The sequence below is a fragment of the Pelmatolapia mariae genome, linkage group LG18 (assembly GCF_036321145.2).
Source record: "Pelmatolapia mariae isolate MD_Pm_ZW linkage group LG18, Pm_UMD_F_2, whole genome shotgun sequence".
In the NCBI taxonomy this organism is placed as follows: domain Eukaryota; kingdom Metazoa; phylum Chordata; class Actinopteri; order Cichliformes; family Cichlidae; genus Pelmatolapia; species Pelmatolapia mariae.
In genome coordinates this window covers 12,039,003-12,051,470 of record NC_086243.1, presented here as the reverse complement: position 1 = coordinate 12,051,470, position 12,468 = coordinate 12,039,003, and the positions used below count along the sequence as shown (strand labels likewise).

At 38.8% G+C, this 12,468-nt stretch overlaps 1 long non-coding RNA gene across 1 annotated transcript; it reads right to left on the bottom strand.

Annotated features, from left to right (window-relative positions):
• Positions 1-2,948: 2,948 nt before the first annotated feature.
• On the bottom strand, positions 2,949-5,244 carry LOC134617304 (uncharacterized). Its single transcript, XR_010091511.1, has 3 exons — positions 4,930-5,244; positions 4,279-4,613; positions 2,949-3,948 (listed from the first exon to the last, which is right to left on the bottom strand). It is a non-coding gene; the product is annotated as an uncharacterized LOC134617304 (long non-coding RNA).
• Between the last annotated feature and the right edge of the window lie 7,224 nt (positions 5,245-12,468).

Genomic DNA, 12,468 nt, shown 5'->3' with positions numbered 1-12,468 from the left:
CTTAGGCTCACAAGGTTCAGCCACGATGATGTCACTCTGTTAGCACTGAGCAAGGGCCGCCCTTTGGCACCCGCACCACACAAGTGTGCGGGGGCTGCCTGACTGAAGGCTTTTGTCTAGGCTTGTCTTCACAGCGGTCAGGATGAAAGAAAAGGGAGCAGGGCTTGTCAAAGAGGTGTATTTACATTAGAAAAGATAAAAGATGAAATAGAAAGATAATATTAAAAAAAGACATCATCTCTTTTCTTTTATAGGCCAAAGGTGTTGACAGTCTCAACATCAAAATATCACAAAAAGCGTTTGAAGTGATTGAATAACCACACAAGTAATGTAATCACTATTCACTGTAAGTGAAAACTATGGAAAACTACTGTTTAGTCATATGTTGTCCATTAACTTAATGATCTGGAGGTCAGTGGATTATGTTTTTTATTTACATTTTAAAATGCAGCAAAACTTCTTTTTTTTTTGGCAGAAGGAGTTGTTACAACACTATCAGCCACTTCAGGTTAGTCAGGTCAAGGCGTGCCAGAGAAATCAGGCTGTAAAGAAGAGATAGTGTTGAGCTCTCCTTAATGACCTTGGCGCTGTGTTTAGTGTCATCTTGTTAAACAACATAAGGGATAAACTTAATATAAAATCCAGTTTGCTTTGACAAGGAAAGTGTGTGTGTGTGTATATATATATATATATGTATATATATATATATATATATATATATATATATAATCTGTTAAAAAATGGATAATGTCCTGATAGAAAAACAAACATTTTCCATTTTTTAAATTGAATTTTTTTTTTTGTTCAGTGTGTGAATGAGTGAAGAGGAGTCAAATCATCAGGTTTCTGCCTGTAATATTTGGCAATAAAATGCTGCTGAGATGAGTTTTTTTCTTTTACTAAAAGATTTAATGGGGACGTGAGAGACACAGAGCCAAGCATGATGATCGAAATAAGAAACATAACTTGAAAAATAACTTAAAAGAAGCTTAAAAAAACCCTGAATTAATAATTACAGCTCAAGGTTTAGGGTGAAAAAGAAATATTAACAGAGCCTGTGGTAAAAAGTGAGCAAATTGACATCTGTAGTAAGCTCTTCTGAAGTATTTATAGTTTAATTATTCCAAGAAATGACACAACTGGCTGTAATAAGTGCTTTATAGTTTGTTTTTTTTATCTCGAAAGGGATAAAGGTCAGTTAAACAGGAGCACATGCTGCTTTGCGATCAATAGACCGAGCTTTTTAAAAAAGTGGGACATACTGAGCTCATTGAGTTAATAGATGATTAAGCAGATCTACTGGAACATCTGTGGGGCCTCTCGATCCTGTCACTGCTCATTCTTTTCTTAGCTTTTGTCCTGTTAACGCTTTGTTTCAAAGATGACATCTTCAGGGTTGCTACACAGTCGTGTGTGAATGGATGGAAAGGCATTCATTCTCATGTGCTGAAAGGTTTTGAGCTGTATTCCACCCAAACGATACAAGCAAGCCGAGCATTTACTAAACCGAGCTCTGTGTGTGTGTGCGTGGCCTGAGACACACAGGCTTTCGTTTGGGCTTTCCCTTCCTTCAGATCCTCAAATAGCCTGCCTGGAAAACAATCAGCGAAATTAATGTCAGAATAACTGGAACCAAAGCTAAAAATAATCCTCCCAGTCTATTTTCACCTTACCGCTCCAAACACAATCACAAACCTCACTTGTTATTCTGTGGCTTTCATATTTCGATTGCTCTCTGAAATCCATGCAGATCTGGACTCGAGCTGTAAAAAGAACGACAGATTTTCACATCCTCTCTGGACCTCCCGCCTGAAAAAGCCAACAACCCACTGACTAGATAAAATAGTGCTGACCATTGCATCTTTTCCTGCCTTTGCATAAACCACATGTTTTCTGCTTTATATGAACGTTTTTTTGTAGCAGTTACTACTAATCATGAGTTTTTTGGTTCCTAATATATTGTTTGTAAAGCCTCATATTGGCTTATCATTTTAAAGGAAAGTGATAAGAATTTTTTTTAAATTCTGCTCTTTGCATCTTATCTCCATGAACTTATCTCAGTAGCGTGATAGCATGAACTGGAGTAATAAATCCCACACATCTGGTTGGTTGCCTATACACTCCCACGCTAGAGTAAATCCCAGAAATATATCACGTGGGAGCCATCGAGCTTCTTACTTAACGCTCTTGTCCCTTTTTTAATTTCTAATTTAAATAAAAGTTTTAGTATATTGAAATATTATTTAACTTTATTGGGTCTAAAGCATGTAATGTTTTCAACATGCAGAGTTGCGTCTGTGTGTAACTGCAACAAACTGTTGAGTCATCTGCTTTAGCAACAGCAACCACAGAGAAAAGTTTGGGTGCCGTGTGTGTCTGCCCGTCCGTGGTAACGTGTTTGAAAGCACCCATATTTCTTTATCTAGGGTAAATATACTATGATATCATGCCCATGATATGAAAAATGATTGGTGTCGCCGCTGGTTGCTATTCCATAACAAGATGACCTTTAGTTTAAATTGCTGCTGAATTTTATGATGACTTGGTCAGCAAAATAGTTTTCCTTATTCAAACAGAAAAAAATTCAGAGAAACCACTGCAACCTGTGTTTGGCCAGGGGTGTCAAACAGAAGGCCTGGGGGCCAGAATTGGCACGCCAAAGACTCCAATCCGGCCCCACTGGAAAATGTGAAGGAGAGCATTGATTTTGGACTTCTCACTGTATTCTTGTAGGCTTTACAGCTTTAACTACTGATAGAGACCTCCCCCATGGCCATTTAGACTGCACTAAAGTAATTAAGTTATAGAAAAACAATTAATTGATAGAAATTGAGAGGATTTTTACAGTGGGTCCACAATAAAAAACAAACAAACAAAAACAACAAAACTAAAAAATAAAATGACTTTGCTTTATTATTGCAGGACAGTCTTTGCAATAATCTGCCAGAACCTTTTCAGTAATTTTACACATTTATTTCTTCATGTTAGTATATTTTTTTCTTTACTCCAGCAGAAAAACTGAGATGTACTGTTGAAACTGCACTTCTTTTTTTTCTCATATGAAGATATCTGAAAGATTCAGTGTGCAGTTAAACATTTTTGCACAAAAACGGGAATTCCAAAGGTCCATAACTATGTACTGTCCATAGTACATATCTGTAGTTTGATTTTTAAAACCGTGGATTTATTTTGGACGCATTGTTTAGCAAAATACTAAAAACATAACATGATGTCAATATCTACGCAAGTTAAATGTTTCTAGATTTGATTTAGGACCAAGTGAAGAATTTCCAGTGAGAGAAAAAGGACAATACTGAACACACACGACTCACAAAACCTCAGATAGACTGCCCACACTTCTCTCCAAAGGTCAAAGTAAAGCCTCATCTGTAACTACAAGAGAACACCATAAAACAATCTAATCTAATCACAAAGTTGATTACCTTGGACTGCTGTCAAAATTTGTACAGTGTTTTCCAGCATGGTTGTAATATGAGATGTGCCAATAATAGTAGCAATCAAAGATGTGTAACATAGATAATCGTACCAGGAGGGAGTGGATTAAATAAAAAAATAAAAAAAGGTTTGTTACTCTCCTCCAAAATGGGAGATAACAGATAACACTGACATGTTGCTACCATCCAGTAATTTCTGTTTACAGTCAGTCTGTATCAAAAAGCAGCAGTAGCAGTATGCTGACTTTTAGCTGTACATCGTCATACAAAAACAGAGACAGAAATCAAAAGAGACAGCTTGCTGCATACAACAACTGGAGCAAAATACGCAGGCCTTTCTACAAATGTGTCCCGTGATTAATCTGGCACAACGTACACGTCTTCTTCTTGACAGTCTGTGAGAACGATGTCATGTGCTGGGTCATTACTGTATATTCCCTCATCTATGACGTCGCACTGCAGGTACACGTCATCATCAGGTTCGACTGGGAACCTTTGAAAAAACAGTAAATGTGATGGAAAACAGTCTCGTTAGGTAAAATCGCTGAGACACAAAATAGAAATCAAACTGTAAAAGTCTTTGGGTTTCTGTATTTGTCTATATTACAACAGGATTGTGCAAAATGGGGAAACTGACACACACACACACACCCACACACCCACACACACACACACACAAACACACACACACACACACCCACAAACACACCGTTTCTTAATCCACTTCCGTCCGTTGCTTTTGAGCTTCTGCAGTTTCATAAGTGTTCCAAGAAATACATTTCATGAAAATCTACATGTAGAAAAAACAGTTAATGCAGCTCACCTGCTTTGGTTTGAAGCTGCCATGCTGTAGCCACCAGTTTGAGTTTTCAGGTTTTCATAGATAGGAGACTGTCCTATTGACTGCTCTCGAATCATACCAGTATATTCATGGGGATCAGCTTGTGGGGTCTCTGAGTGATCCTCCTTTTCTTGCGCTGTTCTTTGTCTAAACGGCATCACATTGGCGATTATACCGTAGAATTTATAAATGATTACACCAACTATGATCGCAAGCAGCAAAAAGAAGACCCCAAGCCCGACTCCTAGACTTGTAGAAGAGTTGGAGGAACTGTCACTGCCTGTGTTATTTCCTCCTGTGCCATTGGTATACATGGTCTGCAATTATGGATAAAGAAACAAAATGGCTCAAAAAGCATGGCAAAAACAATAATGTGATAATCTGTCAAACTACAGCACAAGACAGTGTTTAGCAGTGTAGCTGAGATGGAAAGTTAAAGGTTGATTCTAAACTAGAGACCTTCCACTGTTAAAATGTAACATTCTAAATATATGATTAAGAATACAAGTTTTAAAAACACAATAAAAATGGATTAAAATGAACAAAACAGTCAAAGTTGACATGTTAAATCAATATGATTATGTAAGCCAAGTCAAGCAGCAGAGGTTAAGTCAATAAAAACACTCATATTACCTTGGAGTGCTGCTTCAGTGTTGTGGGTCAAGGTCTGCGTCGTGAGCGTAATCATGTAGCTTATCATAAGCACCGTTCGCTAGCTTTGTTGAAGTTCCCTTTATTGAAATCATGGAACTGAGCAAAAGAGACGAAACTAGAATATTTCCTGTAAAACCTCAGGCTGAAAATAGATAGCTGCTGACAAGAGCTTAAAAAAAGTGTGATAGTAAACTTTGTGACTCAACAGGCGAACACTCTTCCTGCTTCCTGACTGCTGAAGTACATCCAACTTTAGCTTCACTTGGTTGATTATGACGAATATTGTTTTTTGAACAGCAGAGAGTTTAGGTTAAATTGATACTTCTTTCTTTCTCTTTCCAAAAAGTCTCAAATTCACCCAACAGAAAAGTCTTTTTTTGTGTGATTCAACTTATCAGAGAAAAACAACTTTAACTTTTTTTCCCCTTTTCTCTCAGATGGAAACCCTTCAAGGTATGTTGATAAGGGATTCTCATGATGCCGTTAAAGTGAAACTGTGCTACCAGCACACTCTCTAACAGACATAAACAGGACCAGATATAAAACTGCCACTTGGTTCAACAGGACCTTTGCCTCCCCCTGCTGTCAGTCTTAGTCTCCACATACAGAACACGCTCATGCTTCATAACCTCTGCACTTTAATTCTGACTGTGGATCTTTGACCATACACCTTAATAACTTGTGAATTAATGACGCTTCGTTAAGCTTCTGCTGATACTGCTGTTAGTAACTCAACTGGAAGATCCTTTATTTGTCTCTCTCGACCAACAAAAGTCACGCTGCCTTAAAAAGCTCTGTTGAAACACTTTCTCACACCACTTACAAGTTTAAATTTGTGTTCTTGAATCAACACAAACACTTGGGACAACACAGTGTTCCTAGCTTTGCCTTTGCCTGCAGTGCCTTACATGACAATTTACTCTCTTTAAGGGTGCAAATGTGTGCTTGTGACAAGGATTTAAAAATGGGAATGTTTATCTGAGTCAGTCTCAAAAACTATCCGATTACTTTTGTGTTACCCAGAGGAAGAAACCTATTAACATTTGTGACCTGCAGAGGAGGGAAGTAACAAAGTACAAATATTTTGTTAGTGTACTTAAGTTGACTTTTCAGGTATCTGTACTTGAGTAGTTTTTTTATTTTTTACTTTTACTCCCTACAATTTTAAACTAATATCTGGACTTTCTACTCCTTACATTTTCAAACGACACTCGTTATTTTTGGTTTTAAGGCATTTGAGGGGTCACTGGCCTTCAAACATCAAGCCTAAACAGTAACACATGAAAATCCTGTTCGTTTATTAGTCACCGGAGGATAAAAAGAGACCAAAGAGGGACAATCGTGTGCCAAAGTCAGGGGTTAAAGTGGGTTGTATTTTCTTTTTCTGTTTTTCTTTTTTTTGGTACAGCACCGGGACAACTGCAGATGTCCATAGGTTGCTGTACTTCAGCATCTGGCTACTCCCACAGAAGACAAGCGAGCATAGAGGTAGTAACATTTTTTTAAGTGAAAGGTCATTTCAAATACAGCATTTCTATCAGGAAACACGCAGACTGTTTGTGTGCAGATTATCTGCACACAAACAGATAAAAAGGTCCAGCTGCTGTTTTTGACAGGGAGAGAAAAGAAAGAGAGCTAACCACTCAAAGATGGAGAAAGATAAGAAAGACAGGAGAGGAAGAAGAGAGGTTATATTTAAAGGTAAAGATGGCTCAGTGGTGTTTGATAAACTGGAAAGTTAAAGCCTAAAGTAGCTCCTCATGTTTTTAAATCAGATACTGGGTCTGTACATGTGACATTATGGTTTTTCATATTGTAAAACATTGTGCAAAACAAACTGAGTTAGGCTGTGTTATTTAAAGGTTGCATGAACATCCTCTGCAGGTTAGTGCAGGTTAAACAGGTTGGTTTGCTGCACTGTGATGGGTTTAAAGTGTGTGTGACTTGTGCCCTCTGGGCGTCTAGGAAAAAGTTACCACTTAACAGGGAAACTCTACAAAGAGCAGCAGGTCAGCTGGACACAGCATGTAGATTAAGAAAATCTACTGGAGCTCTTAGTAGAAATTATTGTGACTTGTGCTTCTTTTCCCACGCTGAGTCATTAAAACAGATTTTTCGGGTTTCTCCACCTGCTGAGTCTCACTTTAACCCCTGACCGTACCAATGTTCCTGTTTAGAAGCAAAGAAAATAGAGCTAGTTTTTAAATTTTCCTTCTTTTCCCCAGATTTTGTTTTTCTAATTAATTGATTCAAGCTAAGTTTTTATTCCCATCTTCTGATAGTATTTTATTATTACATTAATACAACACAAGGTTCAGTTAGCTTTGCAAAAAAAGAAAAAAGAAAAAGAAAGAATAGCTGGTAGAAAAAGAGCTACTTTTACTTTCTTACTTTGAGTAGATTTCACAGCCTGTAATTTTTCATTTTTAGTTGAGTGAAGAATTTGAATCAGTACTTCAACTTTTACTGGAGTATTTTTCAACACTAGTATCTGTACTTCTACTTAAGTACAGAATGTCTATATTATTGCACCTTGGTGACCTGACTTTTTAAGTGAAAACAAAAAGATGCTTTCACTTTATTTTGGAGAGAGCAAGTCTCATTTCTTTACATTTTCTTTCCAAGGAGCCAGATTTTCTTGTAGTTTAAAGTGGTCTTGAGCAATAGTTCTTCTAGTTTTCTGAGTCTTTTAAAGTTTTTTTCTGGTAATTGGTTGCATTTTCAGTCCAGTACTATTTTTGGAGATCCTTTTTACGCCATTTAGCAGTGACCTATGAATCATTCAAGCACAAAAAGCCATCTAACTGAAGGGATGAACCAGTGTTGTGTCTATATATAACAGCCAACAAAACAAGGAACCGCTTTTAAATTGAATATTTGGGCAATTTGTTAAAAGCAGCCTGTTACAAAAACATTTTTTCTAATTTCTTTTGTTGAATCTATGACATTGAATATACAGTGGCTTGCAAAAGTATTCGGCCCCCTTGAACTTTTCCACATTTTGTCACATTACAGCCACAAACATGAATCAATTTTATTGGAATTCCACGTGAAAGACCAATACAAAGTGGTGTACATGTGAGAAGTGGAACGAAAATCATACATGATTCCAAACATTTTTTACAAATAAATAACTGAAAAGTGGGGTGTGCGTAATTATTCAGCCCCCTGAGTCAATATTTGTAGAACCACCTTTTGCTGCAATTACAGCTGCCAGTCTTTTAGGGTATGTCTCTACCAGCTTTACACATCTAGAGACTGAAATCCTTGCCCATTCTTCTTTGCAAAACAGCTCCAGCTCAGTCAGATTAGATGGACAGCGTTTGTGAACAGCAGTTTTCAGATCTTGCTACAGATTCTCGATTGGATTTAGATCTGGACTTTGACTGGGCCATTCTAACACATGGATATGTTTTGTTTTAAACCATTCCATTGTTGCCCTGGCTTTATGTTTAGGGTCGTTGTCCTGCTGGAAGGTGAACCTCCGCCCCAGTCTCAAGTCTTTTGCAGACTCCAAGAGGTTTTCTTCCAAGATTGCCCTGTATTTGGCTCCATCCATCTTCCCATCAACTCTGACCAGCTTCCCTGTCCAGAGCATGATGCTGCCACCACCATATTTGACAGTGGGGATGGTGTGTTCAGAGTGATGTGCAGTGTTAGTTTTTCCGCCACACATAGCGTTTTGCATTTCGGCCAAAAAGTTCCATTTTGGTCTCATCTGACCAGAGCACCTTCTTCCACATGTTTGCTGTGTCCCCCACATGGCTTGTGGCAAACTGCAAACAGGACTTCTTATGGTTTTCTGTTAACAATGGCTTTCTTCTTGCCACTCTTCCATAAAGGCCAACTTTGTGCAGTGCACGACTAATAGTTGTCCTATGGACAGATTCCCCCACCTGAGCTGTAGATCTCTGCAGCTCGTCCAGAGTCACCATGGGCCTCTTGGCTGCATTTCTGATCAGCGCTCTCCTTGTTCGGCCTGTGAGTTTAGGTGGACGGCCTTGTCTTGGTAGGTTTACAGTTGTGCCATACTCCTTCCATTTCTGAATGATCGCTTGAACAGTGCTCCGTGGGATGTTCAAGGCTTGGGAAATCTTTTTGTAGCCTAAGCCTGCTTTAAATTTCTCAATAACTTTATCCCTGACCTGTCTGGTGTCTAAATCCAATCAAGAATCTGTGGCAAGATCTGAAAACTGCTGTTCACAAACGCTGTCCATCTAATCTGACTGAGCTGGAGCTGTTTTGCAAAGAAGAATGGGCAAGGATTTCAGTCTCTAGATGTGCAAAGCTGGTAGAGACATACCCTAAAAGACTGGCAGCTGTAATTGCAGCAAAAGGTGGTTCTACAAAGTATTGACTCAGGGGGCTGAATAATTACGCACACCCCACTTTTCAGTTATTTATTTGTAAAAAATGTTTGGAATCATGTATGATTTTCGTTCCACTTCTCACGTGTACACCACTTTGTATTGGTCTTTCATGTGGAATTCCAATAAAATTGATTCATGTTTGTGGCTGTAATGTGACAAAATGTGGAAAAGTTCAAGGGGGCCGAATACTTTTGCAAGCCACTGTAACACAGTCTGATAAACATAAAATAATATTTTGCTCCAACAAAGTGATTCCCAAAACACTATTAGCCAAAAACAGCATATCTCAAAATGGTGTGTAGTGCTTCCTTAAAAAAATTGAGGAAACTGGGGGAGATGAGTACGAAAGAAGAAGTAGCAGGAATTTAAAAAGACAAAACAAAAATATCTACAGCAGATAAGCAGTATCTGAAAGTCATGACCTTAAGAAATAGTTTAAAAAAATCCAACAATGACCTGACGCAGGACCTGATAGATACAGCTGGTCCTTGGCAGACCAGTCCAGTTGATCTATCTACTGTTCATTGAAGTCTCATCAAAAAGGGCAACTGTCAAGAAGCCATTCTTAAGGAAGGGAAACAGAGAGAAAAGGCTGAGGCCTGCCAAATTTTACAACACCTGAGCTGACAATCAGAGTCAACAGGTCTGATCAGTTAATTCAAATGTAACATTTGTGTTTTAAATCACCAACAGGATAGACGCACAACAGTGTCTACAGCCATCTGTAAAACATGGTGGAGCCTCTGTCATGGTTTGGGGCTGAATTTCAGTCAATGTTGTTGTGGATCTTGCCAAAATGGTTGGAAATATGAAGGGAAAAAAATTGCCACCAATTTTGATGTACCATACACTACCGTCTGGGAAAATTCTGAATGGCAATGACTTCATTTTTCAGCACAACAATGATCCCAAACGCTGTCATTGCAGTAAAAGCATATCTGTATAGAAAAACACACAGTGCAACACTATCAGTCACGGGCTGGCCTCCTCAGAGCCCGGACCTCAAGTTTATTAAAAGCGTGTGGGATCATCTTGACAGAAACAGGTATTGTGGCATTGGCATTGTAACTCTTCATCTACTAGATGGACTGAGTTCAGATATAGAATATTATTATAGTCAAAGGTTTAATCCATTTGTCCACCAAGACCCAGTCATGAACTAGTGACCCGACCAGACTGTTCATGCGGATCACCTTGTGTTACCTGGCACATGCCTTCATATGTAAAAGATTAAGGTTTTTGGAGGTGTTTCGGAGGCAGATTTGGTAACATTTAAAAGGCTTGGCATACCTGAAAAAAAAATGAAAACATTTCTTATTTTATTGATAATTAATATTTGCCTTCTTAGTACACTCTGCTGGATCAGCATTATGCTTCGGGACAGGTCTAACTACATTAAAGGAGCAAAGCACAAAAGACAGAAAAATGTTACTTATCAAAGACTATGGGGTTCACCAAACTCTATATCATTTATATCTGTTACCATCTCATCAGCGTTTTGTGAACAACACGGAGCCAGAGTGTGAAATTTGGTGTAGATGTTTAAATGACTTTCAGACTTTGAGCTCGGCCCGATAAAGTGAAGTGAAACGTTCTTTCAGCTGTGCACTTAAGCTGAGATGTCGCTGCATGCTGGGCTGTTATTGTCACCGCAGCATGTTTGCATTAGATAAACATTAACAATATCTGACAAAGGACAGCTGGATACAGAAATCCTCCACATGCATTTCCCCCCATTTTAAAAGGGAATTACATACAGGCTCAACATAAAGCCTCTTGCCTCTCGGAGGCTTATTGAGCAATAAAAATAAATAAATAATAATAATCCTGTGTTCAGACTCCTATCCTCCACCTGCCCTGGAGTCACTTCTTTTCCTATGTTACCATGGTTACATTACAACCAAATTACACTCAACTTAATGGCAGGTGAAACATCTCCACTGTGTCTTTAGTGCCTGAGAACAAGAAACAATAATTAGGTGCGTTTATCCTTAAAACAAAACAAATGCTCCAGATGTTTTGGTTTCGTGCGAACATCAATCTGCAAGTATGCTATTTTCACTGCACTCCATACGGAGTCATAAATGAAAATCAGAGGGTTTTGTTGTTGTTTGTTTTGTTAGGGGGGATGAAAAGCTGCTGCTGCAGCAGTGCAAGTGAAATTAAAAATCCCAATGCAGCCAAGAAACAGGTACGGACACGCAAAGACCTTTTCTTTTTCTCTTTCCCCTGCAGACTGATTCGTTTGTCATCGATGGCACAAATACCACCTCTGTTTTTCACAAAAAGCTCGTTTGTCTTCAGCGAGTGTGTAGTCCATACAGCTTTTGTATTTGCTCAGTGGGAAAAATAGGAGGAGAGAGACACGGCACACTCCCAGGGGATTCAGAGACTTCCACATTCTCACTCAAGGCTCAAGTCATGAACACTAAGGCCAACCCAAACTGAAAATTGTCTCTCCACAAATGTAATGTGGAGAGAGAATGTAATGTAATGTAATGTAATGACATAATAATAATAATAATAATAATAATAATAATAATAATAATTCTGTAGATTACACTGTCCTCAGAAATATAAAGGGACACGCACACAATGATGTTTTCTTAAATAGAGAATTTTTGCGGGGGTTCCGCAGTCCAGATGTGCGGTGCGCCTCCACAACACCCCCGCGCAGCGACGTGACCACGCAAAGCCTACCTAGGGAGAAGCGTCAAGTTTGTCGTTCTCTTCCCCGAGTACACCGGAACCAGCAGATTTCATAATAAAAGATGTGTAAACCGTTTGGTTTTAATCAAGTAAAAGTAAATGTTTGTTCGGTTGTCTGCCTGCACGGCTTAATAGATAATGAGATAAAAACACGGCGGCCGGAAGTTGATTTTAGGCTCACATGCCGTCCCTTTCTTGCCTCGGCAGGTTAGTAACGACGGTTTTAGGATCTTTGAAGCTTTTAACACTAAAAATGGCTGTATTTGATTTAGGTAGTCCCAGATCCCGGACGTCATTCCCCACACACTAACATGTTTAATAAGTGTCAGCAGGATCACGCAGCGCTTTATTAGCACGCTGGAGAGGCTTCATGGGATCCTGCACATGTGGCCTTCCTGTAATAAGTCACACACTGGCTCCTGTTGTTTTAGTTAGAGTC